Genomic DNA, 16,071 nt, shown 5'->3' with positions numbered 1-16,071 from the left:
GAAGAAAGCAAATTGCTATTCGTAAAACCACCTCAGCAGTCACATCATCTTGGCTGTTTCCAAAAGACCTATCTTCTAGGTGATGGAAAAGATTCTCACAGAAAGTTAATAAAGGTGCTTTAAGAGTCACCAGATGTTTACCATATACTGTGGTGTGGAAAGTGAAGTTGCAACCAAACAAAATAATAATTATGACTGCAGTAATAATAATTAGAATTGCTGGTACAGAAACAGAATCATGTATTAAAAAAAACAAAGCATCCAGTGCCAGCATTCCACTTTTTAAAGAAAGCCTTACTAATAGTTATGATTTGTGGATACTAAGAAGGCAGAAGCTTGGCTGGCAAAGCAAATCAGGCAAAGAAGCCATTCTTCCTACTATAAATATACATGTTTTTCTGTGTATAGTATGGTATCAAATGCCAACAAACCCAAAGAATATCTTTCCAGTTTTGCATTAAAAGCAAAATTATGGGAGTTCCCATTATGGCGCAGCAGAAACAAACCCAACTAGGAACCATGAGGTTGCAGGTTCAATCCCTGGCTCAGTGGGTTAAGGATCTGGCATTGCCTTGAGCTGTGGTGTAGGTCACAGATGCGGCCCGGGTCCTGTGTTGCTGTGGCTGTGGTGTTGGCCAGCAGCTGTAACTCCAATTGGACCCTTAGCCTGGGAGCCTACATATGCTGCAAGTGTGGCCCTAAAAAGCAAAACAAATAAATGGCAAAATTATGCTAGATGGGATAGATAGATAGGGAGGGAGGGAGGGATATTGCTTCTTAATTCATTTCAAACCAGATGATGCTCACCCTTTTGCCATCACCTTTCTGAGAAAATTGGGCATGTGATGGGTTCCAGTAAAAAGATATATCCCTAACTTAAGGCAAATGGTATCCTTAGCTTCAAAATGCTTCACATGCAAACAAGCAGAAGAATTTTAATATCAGGACACAGATGCATGTTGGAGGAAAATGAAGGGATGAACAAGAGAGGACACAAAAAATTCAGGAATCTGGGTAGAAAACCCACGCCTATGTTTTAGGCTAACTCTCCTCTGTTCAACCTCATTATTTAAATGCATATTGATTGAATGCATACTGTGTCTCAATACAGGAGAAATAGCTTTTAATAAATAAATAAACCTTAATTATTATTATTCCAGTCATTTATTGCTGCAAAACAAGCTACTTCAAAATGTAATGGCGTAAAGCATCACCATTGTATTACATGTCACAATACTGAGGATCAGAAATTCAAGCAGGGTTCAGCTGGTGTCAAAGGAGGTCACGTGACAGTATTCAACAGGCAGATATGGTGTTATTTGGAGGGTCCAAAGCAGCTCATTAATATGTCATAAACTTTGGCAGAAGGTCTGGGAAACTGGGCTCAGGAGGACGGTTGACCAAATTGCCTCTATGGGGACTCTCTGGCCTGACTTGTCAGGGTAATCAGGCATCTTGCCTAGTGATTTGGGGGTTCCCAGAAAGTTCTCCAAGAGACAGGAAGTAGAAGCCACCAGTTTATTAAGGCTGAGCCTAGAAACTCTCACATCATGATGTCTGCCATGTTCTACTGGCCTCACTGTCATAGAGCATACCCAGATTCAACAGAAGGACACACAGATCCCACCTCTTCCTGATGGAAGAAGTAAGAAAGAATCTGCAGCTGTAGTTAATCTACCACAAATTTATAATTCACAATTGTGCAAAATACTGCGAAGGATGAGAACAGGGTGCCATGAGGGAGACCAAGGAGAGAAATCTAATTTAGAATGGGCGAGCAGGCAGCTCTGGGCTCTCTCTAGCTCTGAAGGATATATAATAGACAGGTAGGTAGGTAGATAGACAGACAGGTACTACTTCCTACTGCTTCTTTAAAGTAACAAATACAACAGATAAACCCCATCTTCAACACTATCTTTCCCAAGGAAAAAAAAAAAACTGTCTTTATTTGTGGAAAAACAAATTCAATAAAGTATGTTGTGTTTTGCTAACTTCCTGGAAGACAGGCACATGCTTCAAAACTACTGAGTTTCTTCTATTCTCTGAGGAGTAAAATAAATTATATCCCTGAGAATTTATTTAATGATATGGAACAGCAAATTCCACTCTGAAATCAAATACAACATCTGTAATAGTACAACAAAATAATAAGCAATCAAGTAGAAAACTTTGTTACTCAATATGAATATTTGGAAAGAACAATTTGTCATCTTAACACAGAGAACATTAGATGCTTCAAAATTGCCATAATTCGCATTCACTTTCTATAATGAAAGTAAATATTTTAACTCAAAATTTCCAGGTATGTGTGTATCATAAAAATTATATAGCTGGTATAGGTGAATGTGCACCTAATATAAATATCTCACTATAAGTATAATAAAATCCATCCCTCTACTCAGCTCTCATTCACACAGTGAGTATCTACTTTGTGCCAGATCCTTTTATTAAACCACCTTTTTTTTAATTGAAGTATAACTGATTTATAGTGTTTCATGTATATAGCAAAGGGATTTATATATATATATATGATTATATTTTATATATTATATATATATTCTTTTTCAGATTCTTTTCCATTATAGGTTTTACAAAACATTGAATATAGTTCCCTGTGTTATACCTATTTTATATATAGTAGTTTAACTACTTTGCTTATTTTATATATAGTAGTGTTATAGGTTAATCCCAACGCCTAATTTTTCCCTCTCCCTCCTTTTGCCTTTGGTAGTCCTAAATTTGTTTTCGCTATGTATCTATTTTCATTTTGCAAATAAGTTCATTTGTATCATTTTTTTAGACTCCACATATAAGTGATCTATGTGATATTTTTCTCTGATTTACTTCACTTAGTATAATAATCTCTAGGTCTATCCATGTTGCTGCAAATGGCATTATTTCATTATTTTTTAAGACTAATATTTCATTGTATGTATGTATACTGTGATATATAGCATAGTATATATATATATATATATATATAGTAGATATATATATATATCACAGTGTACCATTTTAATATAAAAATTCTGCCAATAATAGAATTCCTTACACAATTGAGTGTCCTCTTCTTGTCTTTCCTACACTTTCACCGCCCTTTTTCAAGACGGTCTCCCAACCAGGACTATCAGGACAACCTCCCTCCAATCTGTTTTCTCCAGTAAAATCTCAAATGACCCCCTTCGAGGGATCTTTCTAGAATTGCCACCACAGGATAACATCTACACTCCAAAGCCAAACAAGGAGGGCCTTCACAGTCAGGTTTAATGACTCTCCCAGCCTCTTTTCCTACTGTCCCAGTCACTCTGCCTGTCCCACGCTTCTGTGGTTTTGCCCACACCACCCTCCCCTATTTTGCCAGCTTATTCCTCAAGCCTCATCTCAAACATCGCCTCCTCTAAGGAACGTCCTCACCTCTGTTCCCACAGGCTCCTGTTCTCAGCTCTGTCACAACCTGAATCACAGCGTATTAAGTTATCCACTAACCTGTCTGTCCCCAACCTCCACCCCTCAGCCTGATCTCTGCAAGAGCAGGAACTATATCTTCTTCACTTTTTTATCATCAATGACCAGCAGGGTCTGGCCCAATGTCACCGTTCCATAAACACTGTTGAGTATCTTCTCTTTCAGGCCCCAGATAACCTTCTAGAAGGTTTATTTGCTGACTTGGAAAAATTTAAGCTTTCCTAAAACAGTCAAAAGCCATGATGCCAATAGGGATACAGAGAAAACTATATATTTCTTAAGGTTCACATTAATGCTTTTATTTTCCCCCCATGAAGCAGAGGATTCTTCTTTACAGTTATTTATTTGTATCCCTGTGGAATCTGATGCCATTTGCCTGATTTTATTTTTCAAGTTATAAAGCTTGGTCGCAGGACTTCGTTTGCCACATACTTGATCCATCACAGTGACCTTTCAAATAGTCCCTGAAAAGGGTTCCTTCTGTGGAGTTCAGGGTTCCCTGTGACACCAGAAACTGACCAACAACACAAGAGAGGATTAGAGATGCAAAGTGAGTACAACAGAATGTTGCCACTTCCTAACACTGGGGATTCAAGCAAGTCCCTCAATCTCTCTCTATGCCTCAGTGTCCCCATCTGGAAAATGGGAACAGCATGAAAATAATAACCCTCTCATAGCATCTGGTGAGGCAATGAACACAGAGCATTTAGTTCAGCAAAGAGCACCCACCTCGCTCCCTTCCTTCATTCCCAGATAAACACTGCAGAAGAAAGCAGATGGTTCCAAAAAGCAGGAGGCACAGGACAGGCAGCCAATCCAGTGCAGATCCAGCCCACGTGGAGGAACTGACGTTTCCTGACCTCCAACCACCTTTACAGCCTGGGATTTCTGGAGAGGAACTCTTGTTCTTGAGGTGATGAGGCTGAGATGTCACAGACACTATACACTATAAAGTTCTAGCTTCTCTGTGCTTGTTCAGGCAGGCCAAGGTTTTGCAAAAGGCATATGGGTTTCTCCCCATCAGTGGCTGCCAGCAATAAATCCCATCTGCCTCTCTTGGGAAATGCTGCCTGGAAGGATCGCTTTTCCCCAGACATCATCACCTGACACACTCCATTACCACCACCCAAGAGTCTCCAAACAGAGGGGAAACACCGGGTCCACCTAAATAAATTGCAGGCTGCATCTCAACATAATGACTTAGTTAAAACCAAGTTGCTTCTATTACAGTCACTTCATGGGGACAGCAAGAGTGAAACTGGAAACAATCTGGGATCAGGTCTCCGAGGGGATTTGAAGATCATCTGGAGAGGAATAATGACTTGCTTCAGGTCATACAGCAAGTAAATGGCTGTGATGGGAGTAGAGACCAGGATTCTAAAGTCAACTCCAACAGTTTTACCCAATAAGATACTGAAAAGATGATGGACTGTTAAATAGACTTTGTGACTTGGGTTAGGGAGGGGTTTTAAGAGCAGAAAGACCACTCGAGTATGGATTAATTTTTGCATCAAAGGTTTGTTAAGTACCTACCATGGCTCAGGAACTTACTAACATCACAGAATGTGATAGATAAGGGTTCCTGGTCACACGTGACTTGATTTGAGCTGGGTAAGGAGCAGGGAAAGATAATAAGTAAGAAAATACACCAACTATATAATTACAGTTAGTGGCAAGTACCATGAAGAATGCAAGCTAGGCATTGTGATGCCAAATAACATGGTGGAGGGAGCTTCTTGAAGAGAGTGGTGATTGAAGGTCTCCCAGAGAAACCAGCTTTTGTACCAAGCCTGAAGGGCAAGACTCCAGCCGTATAATGAGCCAAGAGAAGACCATCCTATGGAGTGAAAAAGAGCCAGAAGCAGGAAAGAGCTTGCTTTTTTCTAGCAATGGTCAAATGTCTGTGGGGATGGAGCTTGCAGAGCAAAGCAGAGCATGTAGGAGATGAGATAAGATAGGAAGGCTGGGGTCAGATTCCACCAGGTCTTATAAGCCAAGGTAAGAAATGCCAATTTCATTCTAGGTATAGTAGGAAATCAGCAGAGTTCCAAACAGAGGAGAAACATTTTATCTTAATTTCTTAGAAGATGGTTCTGAGCACTCTGAATGATGACAGGTGAGCAAGCATGGAAGCAGGGAGCACGCCTAGAAACCATGGAAAGGGTCAGAGATGATGGTGGCCAGGGCTCTAACGATGATTCCAGTGACATCAGAAAGAAATACATGGGTTTGTGATCAGTTTAAGAGTACACCTGAGAGGATTTGTCAATGGATTATATTTAATTGGATGGAAGAACCAGATATTTCAGTTAGGTGTGTCACATAAGAAACTGGCTGGCCATATTGGAATTTAGAGAAATTCTAAAGACCCTGGAATGATTCTAATGAGCAACATACTGTGATTTAGTCCAGGTAATCTGCAGTCTGAGCAAGGTAGTAGACCTCTCTAGGCTGTGGGTTTTTTATATGTAAAAAAATGGAATAATAATACCTACATTACCAGTGATTAAAGGGATTTAATGAGTACAGTGCCTGGCACATCTTGACCCTCGAGAAATGTTAGTTTCCCTCTTCCTAAAAATAACAAATCTCATTTGGGATCAGATACAGTCCTCTGAAGACTTTTTTTTTTCACTTAGTCCACTTTAAAGCACCAAGCTTTTTAATATTCTAAATAAATATTATCTAATACAAATTAATTGGGTGCATCATTATTTTATCATTAGGAAAAACCATAAAGCCTTTTGGAAGATCTATTTTCCTTTCATTTCTTTGGAGTGGCTTCCAACCTTCAAAGTTAATCTGTTTGGTTGTGTTGTGATTTAGTCTAGAAAAAGTCTTAAAATTCTTATAGTTATTACCTCATAAGTATGTCAACTTGATTAAATGAACCAAAGGGCAACTGTGGATTTCTCAACTACTCGTTGAGATAAATTTTCATTTTGGTCCCCCAAAGGATATTTGCAAAGCTACTCAGTCAACAGATAGAAAAATCATTCCCGATTTATGGATTCCTGGACAAGTGGAACCCAAGACAGTGGGAGTGACAACTTACATCCACTTAGCCCACTGGGAAATTCAGCATCAGCATCATTTTCACACCAAACTGGAAGGGCAAGAAGCAGCTCTGGGCCTTCAGCTGAGACTCTAAGACAATGGGGAAGAATCCTGTTTCTCATCCTGTTACAAATGCTTTCCATGTTCATTCCCAGAGATTAACTTTTTTGGGGGGGGGTGCACACGCAGAATGCAGAAGTTCTGAGAACAGGGATGGCACTCTGGCCACAGCAGTGACCCAAGCCACAGCAGTGACAATGCCAGATCCCTAACCCACTAAGCCACCAGGGAACAAACTCCTGAGACACAGCAGTTAACTATTTAAAGCAGACTAATTCCTTTTACGCTATTGCCTAAGATTTTCCCCCAATATATATAAATATGTATGCAGAACATGCATCAACTTCCATATAAAGTCTCTGCCCTGTGCTTTTGCTGGCTTGTTTGCTAGAAGAGTCACATTTATACAAAAAGAGAGGATAATCACTGTAATTTATGGCCTAACACATTCATTGGAGAATCACACTTATACCTTAGGGAAAAAAATTATTTTTCCCTCAAGACAAGTGATTTGGAGGCTATCACAAGGGTTTGTTTCAGCTTTCCTTGGATATCAATTTCTTATTCAATTTTCCTAAATAAAAGCAGAGAATACATATATGACTTCTTGGGAAGGATACAGTACAATATAGGGGGTCTACCCAGAAAATCACATCTACATATTTGCTATTATACTGGGCATTTCTATGAGAAAGAGGAACAGAACTCAACAGCTGAAAACCAAAGAACTTGCTATTCTTAGAGAAGGTGGCAATATAATATGTTTCTGAGGCTAAATATCTCCTCTCACAGTGGCTGTCATTTAAATTCCTGCCTAGCAAAGGGATTTTTATGGAAGGTTAATGCCTCCTATAACATTTATCCAGGATGGTGGAGCTTTTCGCATAATTTTCTGGGCTTTATTCCTGCAGTGTTATAGAACCTTATCTTCCCCCTAATAGCTTGCCAGTAAAGAGCCAGTGCATATAAAGGCAGTCGTTATTTCTCAGTTCAAGCCCTGATTTAATGAAACTCCAAATCTCTGGTAAAAGGAGGCTTGAGGCTAAGCCATGAAGAAAGGCAGGCAAGCTGTTATGGTCTTGCCTGGGACTGGGCTGTCAAAGGTTATCCAGGACAAGCAGTTCCAGCCAGTGGAGGCCACCTGAGGCTGCAGGAAGAGCAGAAGTCAGGCCAGTGGACTAAATCAAGGGCAGCCAGCAATCACTGCTTTTTTTTTAGATGGGGTCTTCAACTGGAAGCCTTTTCAAATACTCCCCATTTGCACTGGAACTTCTTTGCCTTTCCAAGATTTTCCTAATTCCTTTTCACTACTCTGAGATTTGCTAGAGACCCGGGCACTTCATTAAGACATTTCCTTCCCAGTTACCTATCTCCCTTCCTTCCTTCACAACATTTATAACGACCGTGGCAGACTGTATTGTCCACAAGTGGCCACAGCAATACGTGCTGGCCCATTTGCCTTGCTGGAATCTTGTCACCTCCCATCAAAAGGCATGAGACCTCACATGTCATGGAGCAGAGGTAAGACAACTCCACTCTGCCCTGTCCAAATTCCTGACTCATGAAACTGTGAGTATATGAAGGGCTGTTTTATGCTATGTGGGGGTAGCGTGTTTCACAGCAATACTGACTGGAATACTGATGCACTAAAACCATACCTTTTGTAAGAAGTCACAAACGTTTGCTGCAATGACCCCCTCACTCTCTAGCAAGTCTCCAGGTACATGCCAGCTGGTTCCCTGAGCCAATCCTTAGCCACCTAGCATTCAAGGGCAACTGTAAGGCAGTGAAAAAGGTAACACCGTTGAAGACCCCAGACCTGGGTTCCTTCTTGTTGCCTTAGCTGTGTAACCTTACTTAACATCTCTAAGTTTCACTGTTTATCTATAAAACAGGGATAATGATGTCAATCTCAGAAACAAAGCATTTGAAACTCTTCCACACAGTAGGACCTCAATAACCCTATTGTTGCTAACAGAATTTTCCCCAGAAAGCCTCTACATTTTAGCTGGGCCACCGCCTGAGGCTCAGATGCTGCTGGCCATTGCTAGGTGATATCCATTACCCATCACGGCCTTGTGCATTTGGTTACAGATTCCCACACATTCTTTGCATCCACAAATAGACACCAGAGAGACCAACAAGGGCTTAATTTCCAAAATATACAAACAGCTTGTACAACTCAATATCAAAATAACAAACAACCCAATTGAAAAATGGGCGGAAGACCTAAATAGACATTTCTCCAAAGAAGACATATGGCTGGCCAGCCAGAACCTAAGGATGCTCTGCATCACTAATTACTAGAGATATGCAAATCAAAACTACAATGAGATACCACCTTAGACTAATCAGAATGGCCATCACCAAAATGTCTACAAATAAAAAATGCTGGAGAGGGTGTAGAGAAATGAGGGCCCTCCTGCACTGTTGGTGGGAATGAAAATTGGTGCATCTGCTACAGAAAACAGTATGGAAGCTCCTCAAAACACTAAAAATAGAGTTATCATATATATGATTCAACAATCCCACTCCTGGGCATACAACTGGACAAAACTCTAATTTGATACATGTACCTCTATGTTCATTACAGCTCTATTCACAATAGCCAAGACATGGAAAAAATCTAAATGTCCATCAACGGATGAATGGATTAATATGATGTGTTACATATAAGCAATGGAATAATATCCAGCCATAAAAAAGAATGAAATAATGGCCATTTGCAGCGACACTGATGCAACTAGAGATTATCATACTAAGTGAAGTCAGTCAGAAAGAGAAAGACAAATACCACATGATATCACTTACATGCGGAATCTAGATTATGACACAACTCAACATATCTATGAAACAAAAACAAACACAGATATAGAGTACAGACTTGTGGTTGTCAAGTGGGAGAGAGTTGAGGAGGGAATGATTGGGATTTGGGATTAACAGAGGCAAACTAGTATATAAAGTATGGATAAACAAGTTCTACCATATGGCACAGGGAAATATATTCAATATCCTGTGATAAACTATAATGGAAAATAATATGAAAAAGAATATAACATATATATACACATGTATGGTATATGTGTATACATTAAAATAACATTTACAATGTTGTTTTAATTTCTGATATACAGCAAAGTGACTCAGTTTTATATATGTATATATATACATATATACATTATTTTTCATATTCATTATATATATAGTCACTTTGCTACACAGCAAAAATAAACATAAAATTGTAAATCAACTATACTTCAATAAAAATTTTTTAAATAATAATAAAACACACACACAAAAAAAATCCACATAGGAGCAGAAGAATATCAAGGGAAGAGCAAAAATAAGACTCTGATTCTCGGAGTTCCCGTGGTGGCGCAGTGGTTAACGAATCCGACTAGGAACCATGAGGTTGCGGGTTCGATCCCTGCCCTTGCTCAGTGGGTTGAAGATCTGGCGTTGCCGTGAGCTGTGGTGTAGGTTGCAGACACGGCTCGGATCCCGCGTTGCTGTGGCTCTGGCGTAGGCTGGTGGCTACGGCACCGATTGGACCCCTAGCCTGGGAACCTCCATGTGCCGCAAGAGCGGCCCAAGAAATGGCAAAAAGACAAAAAAAAAAAAAAAAAAAGACTCTGATTCTCTTGCCCCCTTCTTATTGATGTTAAATGATTAAAAACATCTTTCTCTGATAGTTTAGGGTGGCAGCAAGAAAGAAAATATGAGAGAATCCTGAAAGAGAATTCATTGTAAGAGAAACAAAGTCTGAATCGGTAACTCAGATACAATACTAAAAAGACTAATTCTAGGTACAACATGTATATTCAGCACCCACAGACTCATCCATGCTGGAGCCAGAAGTAGGCTTTTAGGAAAAATAGTTGCATGCGGGTATCAAGACCTATACCCCTGGAGAGTTGTCCCAATGGAGCCCAGATAGTTTGTTCTAGAATGGTGCTGTCCCACAGAGTAGCCACTGGCTACTACTGAACACTTAAAAGGTGGCTAGTCCAACAGCAGATGTGCTGTAAGCATAAAATATACACCAGGTTTCAGAGACTTTGTGTTAAAAAAAAATCATGTAAATTATTTCACTAATAATTTTATGTTTTATACATTGAAATAATAGATTATGTTAACATATATTATTGAAATTAATTTCATCTGTTTTTATATTTTAATTTGGCTGCTAGAAAATGTAAAATGATATATGTGGCTCACATTATATATCTCTCGTACAATGTCACACTAAAACTTCTCTAAGAAAGCATCAAAACACCAGGGTGGATTGAGCAAATCTGTCAGTACATGCTTGCAATGGATAAAAGCAAGTCCTGGGATTGCGGGGCTGAGGGAGCACTTCACCAGATCCTCCTGGGGAGAAGCACCTCCGTGGGGCCCAGCTCTTGTCAGTAGCAGCCCTCCTCCACCAGCCACGTGCTAGAGGCACCAGGATACACAGATGGCGCAGCCTGGAGACCCATGGTTGGAACTTTACCTGGAGGAATGTACCCTGGTCTCTGCTCTCCCTTTCCAGTCAGGAGATAGAAATTAAGCATCAAGGGGAGCTATGATTCATGAACCTAAGGATTCTCAAGAATGTCGGGGAAAGGGACATCTCAGTAAAAGCAAGAATTCCAGCTGGTAGACTAAGCCGGGTTCCAAACCATCATAACGTGGGTGTAAAAAAGTCACAGAGCTTTCTATATAATCAGAAATTATCAAAGCCTCCTCATTTTGGTTACCTTCATATTTCTCTTATGCTTACATATTCATCTCACAAAGCAATAATAGTAAGATTTCCTATTGAATAGTTCTGCTAGACATTTGGTATATATAGTGAGTCATCACCAAATTCCTAGAACATAGGCATTATTATCCATGTCTTACAGTTAACAAAATTAACACTTAGAGATGTTAAGTCTTGCTCAAATTCTAGTAAATGGCAGAATATGAATTCCAACTCAGACCTGTCTCATTCCAAATCTCACAGTTTTTAGTTTTAGGAACCAAAGAATTCTAACCAACAAAAGAAATGGATTATAATTTCTTTGCATTAAAAATGTGAATGTATATTCCTTTTCAAAAGTTGTGTGATACTAAACAACGCCATAGACAGAAAGCTGTGAATAGGTTTCCACTTGAAATGTTGAAGTCTTGACCCTAGTTTCCTCTTCTATTGCAATGATAACTGCATTCCAGGACAATGGGAAAGCAAATGCTTTACTTGGTTCTGAACTTACCCAGTCTCATTTCCTCACTAGATTCTATGAGCCTTGGATATAAGGTCTTATCAAGCTAAAATAGTCTTTTAGTTATTCAAAAGTCATATAGCAGACATAGTTTTGTCTTACATAGTCTATGTTATTATGAAGGCAGCAGAGATCACTTTAAAGCTGGGCATGAGATAATCAGATTTGCATTTCGGAAGGATCCCTGTGGGGTACTCTCGCACACACTGGTGGGAGTGTAAATTGATACAATCCTTTTGGAAAGCAATTTGGCAAAGTGTATTAAGAGCTCTAAAATGTTTGACACAGTAATATCACTTCTGTGACTACTCTGAGGAAATAATCCTAAAACCAGAAAAAAGCTTTAGGCACAAAGCATCCATTGTAGCATTATTCATAATGGCAGAAAAATGGCAATGACCTCGCCACCCAACATTAGGGGAATGGTCATGCAAGGTTCAGCACAACCACTGGGTGGCACATTACTCATTGTCTAAATTATATTCATGACAAGCTCCCAGTAACATCAAAAATGATGATTTACTAGGGTTGATATCAGCAACACATTTGTGGTAGATTATAAAAATAGCCATAAATTCCTCTGCTGTCTGTATCCATGCCCTTACAACATGATGCTCAGATTCCTTGTCAAGAGATGGAAACTATTTCTCCACCCTTTAAGTGTGATTTGACCCTGTGGCTTGATTTGGCCAATAGAAATAATAGTGAGCTGCAACCAGATGCTTAAAAAGCACTTATGCACTGGCACTTGCCTCTTGCTGCAGTTGGAAGCCTTCCATCACCATGCAAAGAAGCTCAGGGACAACCTGCTGAATGACAAAAAATACACAGACCCAATCCCTCTTATGTCAGCCAGCCAATCTCATGGCCCCATGTGTCAGCCAGCCAACCTCAGAAGCAGAGCCATCTAGCTAAGTGGTAGCAAAACACAGATCCATGACCAAGGCCAGCCAAGACTAGCAAAAGAACCGCACAGCTGAGCCCAGCCCAAATTACTCCTCCAGAGAATTATGAACAAAATCAATGGTGGGTTTTTATAAGCTACTAAATTTTGAGGCCATCTGTTAAACATCAGAAGTCCACTGATAGAATGTTGATAATTTTTGAAGCTGGATGTTGGTTACATGGGGTGGGTGGGTAGATTCATTGTAATTTTGTCTCTGTTTTGTTTATGTTTTCCCATAATAAAATGAATTTAATACATATATGCTTTGGGCTGAAGGAAAAATAAATGCTAAGTAAAGCATTTAAATGTAAAAATACACACATATAGTTGAATCACAATAATAAAAATTTTCCATAGAAAAAATGTACCATTGGTTGCCTCTAGATCTTGAGATCATTAATTTTTTTTAAATTTTTTATTACTCAAATGAATTTATTACATCTGTAGTTATATAATGATCATAACAATCTGATTTCACAGGATTTCCATCCCACAGCCCAGGCACATCCCCCCACCCCCAGTCTCCTCCGGAGACCATAAGTTCTTCAATGTCTGCGAGTCAGCATCTGTTCCGCAAAGAAGTTCAGTCTGTCCTTTTTTCAGATTCCACATGTCAATTCATTAATTTTTTTAAACTTGCATGTATTTTCCAAAGTATCTATAATAAGCCTGGTTTACTTTATTCTGAAAATAAATACTTATAATTTTATTCATTCTATTTCACTTTTACCCAATAATTTTTTTCCATGTAATATGCAAAGAACTGATTGGAGAGATAAGAAACTAAAGCCAGAGATACAACAGCAGGGAAAATTAAAATAGCCTAGGGGAAAATTGATAAGGGTCCAAAAATGAAGCAACAACAATAGAGAAAGAAAGGGGATAAATGGGGGTAAGATATTGAAAGGGATATTGAATGCTCATAATGTTGGACATTCCTTGCACTGGAAGGACTTTTAACCTGGGATCATGGATGGGCTTCAGGGTGACCCATAAACACAGCCTAAAAATACACTCAAATTTAGGTTTAAGTGTGTATATGCATCTCTCAAGTAGAAAATCCACAGATTTCATCAAATTCTCAAATAGATTCTCAAATCCCAAAAGGAGACTACCCATTAAGCCTTGTCTCTCTGTAGAGAGGCAATAATTTAGTTTTGTCTTTCAACCCCATTCAAATCTGGCCAGCCTTTAAGTCAGCTGAATAAGACATTGCGATGATCAGAACATAGTCTAGGACTTTGGTCCCTAGAGTGTGACCTAAGTGCAAGATGGCCCAGATGATATCAACACTTTTGAGCCACAACTCATCATATGCACTTTGCTGGTGTCCCTTAGAAGGTGGTTCTGCTGGGTTCCAGTCTAGAGAAAGCCAAATCATTATAGACATCACTTCAGAGTATTAGAACCATGGGTCTAACTGGGAACTCTGACCTCCTAGAGACACATACAAGTTTTTCTAAATCTTCAGCTCAGTCAGAACCCAGCACAGCCTGGTCCTTGCCCTGCCTCCGGCCTCCACTCTCTTCCTTTTCCTTGTTCTGCTTCATCCTGGTCTATTCTAAGTTCCCAGAAATCTGTACTTCTTCCCACCATAGGAGCTTTGCATGTCGTTCCCCAGATCTATTCCACTTTCCTTCGACTAATGAACGTATGCTTCAGATCTTAACCCTAATCATCACTTCCTAGGCCAGGATATCCTCCTGATAGAGGCTCTCAGAGCACTTAGCACAGCCTAAATATTTAAAGTTATATTTACATTGAAGTTATATTTCTTTGGTGATTATCGTATTAATATCTACCTCCCCCATCAATGATAATTAAAAGTCAACATCATTTAAATGTATGCTATGGGCCAGGCACTACAGGAATCCCTTGATGTATATTCATGTATTTTACTAGGCCAATAATCCATGAAGAGGCCAATATTCACAGAAGAGAAGCAACTGGACAAAGATTCTCTAGCAAGTAAGAGGCGGTATTGGGATACAATCTGAGGCAGTCTACAGCTGGAACTGCTCCATGTCTGTTTTTACTCACTCTATCCCCATGCCCAGCACGAGGTCTAGTGCTTAATAGGGGCTCCATTAGCATTGACTAAATTGACTTGTCTTGCCCAGACTTAAGCTGCTTTAACCCTTGAAACCCCGACTTGGGGACAACCTTATAAATCACCTTCACTAACCCCAAGAGAGGAGGGATAGAAGCCCCAGAGAGGAAATGTGGTTTCCTCAAGGTGACACAGACCCAGGACCAGAAGCTGGATCTCCCAACACAGCCCAGGGCTCTTCCCACTTCAATAAATGAAAACTTAAAAATATTAAGTATAAAATACTTAATAAATATTTTCAACCTGATAAAGAGATATTACACTCCCTCCCCCTCTCCTAACTTTGCTGTGGAATCAGATGGAAAGAAAGATGGATGGGTAAGAAAAGAAAACTACGTCTTCAGAACTATGTATTTGGAGAAAAGCACAAGGATTATAGAAAATTGCTATTCATGTAAATTGCTCCTTAAAAAAATGATTTTCTTTTTTTTCAGTTTACTAGTGTCGAGCATTTTTTAACTCAAAATAACCTTGATTTAGCAAGTCTGTGTCTTAAACTTACAATTATTTCAATATGGTCGTCTGTCATCAATTTCTTTTGTTAGTGCTATGTCAGCCTAGCTTTCGCTGATCCTGGTTTATGCAGAGTTGCACCATAAAGGGGAGTCCTATGGGCCTGCAGTGACACAGCCTGGCCATCAGAAAGACACTTATCATGGCTAGGGAAGCACTTTGAAGGTCTCTTTAGTAAGAATAGGGGGGGTCTGGAGGTCTGGGATTGGTGAAAGGATACTGGGCTTTGAATTGTTTCTAGAGCCTCATCTCTATTCTTGATAGACAAGCACAGCTGTTTTTTTGTTTGTTTTTTTTTTTTGAGGGGGTGTTTGTTTTCTGTTTTGGCTTGTTTTTTTTGCTTTTTTTTTTTTAGGGCCACACTCGCAGTATATGGAAGTTCCCAGGCTAGGGGTCAAGTAGGAGTTGACCTGCTGGCCACAGCCACAGCCACACTGGATTCTGAGCTGTATTTGTGACCTATACCACCACTCACAGCAACTCCAGATCCTTAACTTACTAAGCGAGGCCAGGGGTCAAATCCACATCCTCATGGACATAGTCAGATTCATTTCCACTGAGCCATAGCAGGAACTCCTGAGTACAGTTGTTTCTAATTCTTCAAATAATTGAGTTGCAACCTGAATGCTATAAAGCCGCTGACTGAGCCATCCAACTACTGCACCCTCAAC

Source organism: Sus scrofa, chromosome 1 (assembly GCF_000003025.6).
Source record: "Sus scrofa isolate TJ Tabasco breed Duroc chromosome 1, Sscrofa11.1, whole genome shotgun sequence".
NCBI lineage: Eukaryota > Metazoa > Chordata > Mammalia > Artiodactyla > Suidae > Sus > Sus scrofa.
The sequence above is the reverse complement of the archived record's forward strand: the minus strand, read 5'-3'. Positions refer to the sequence as shown.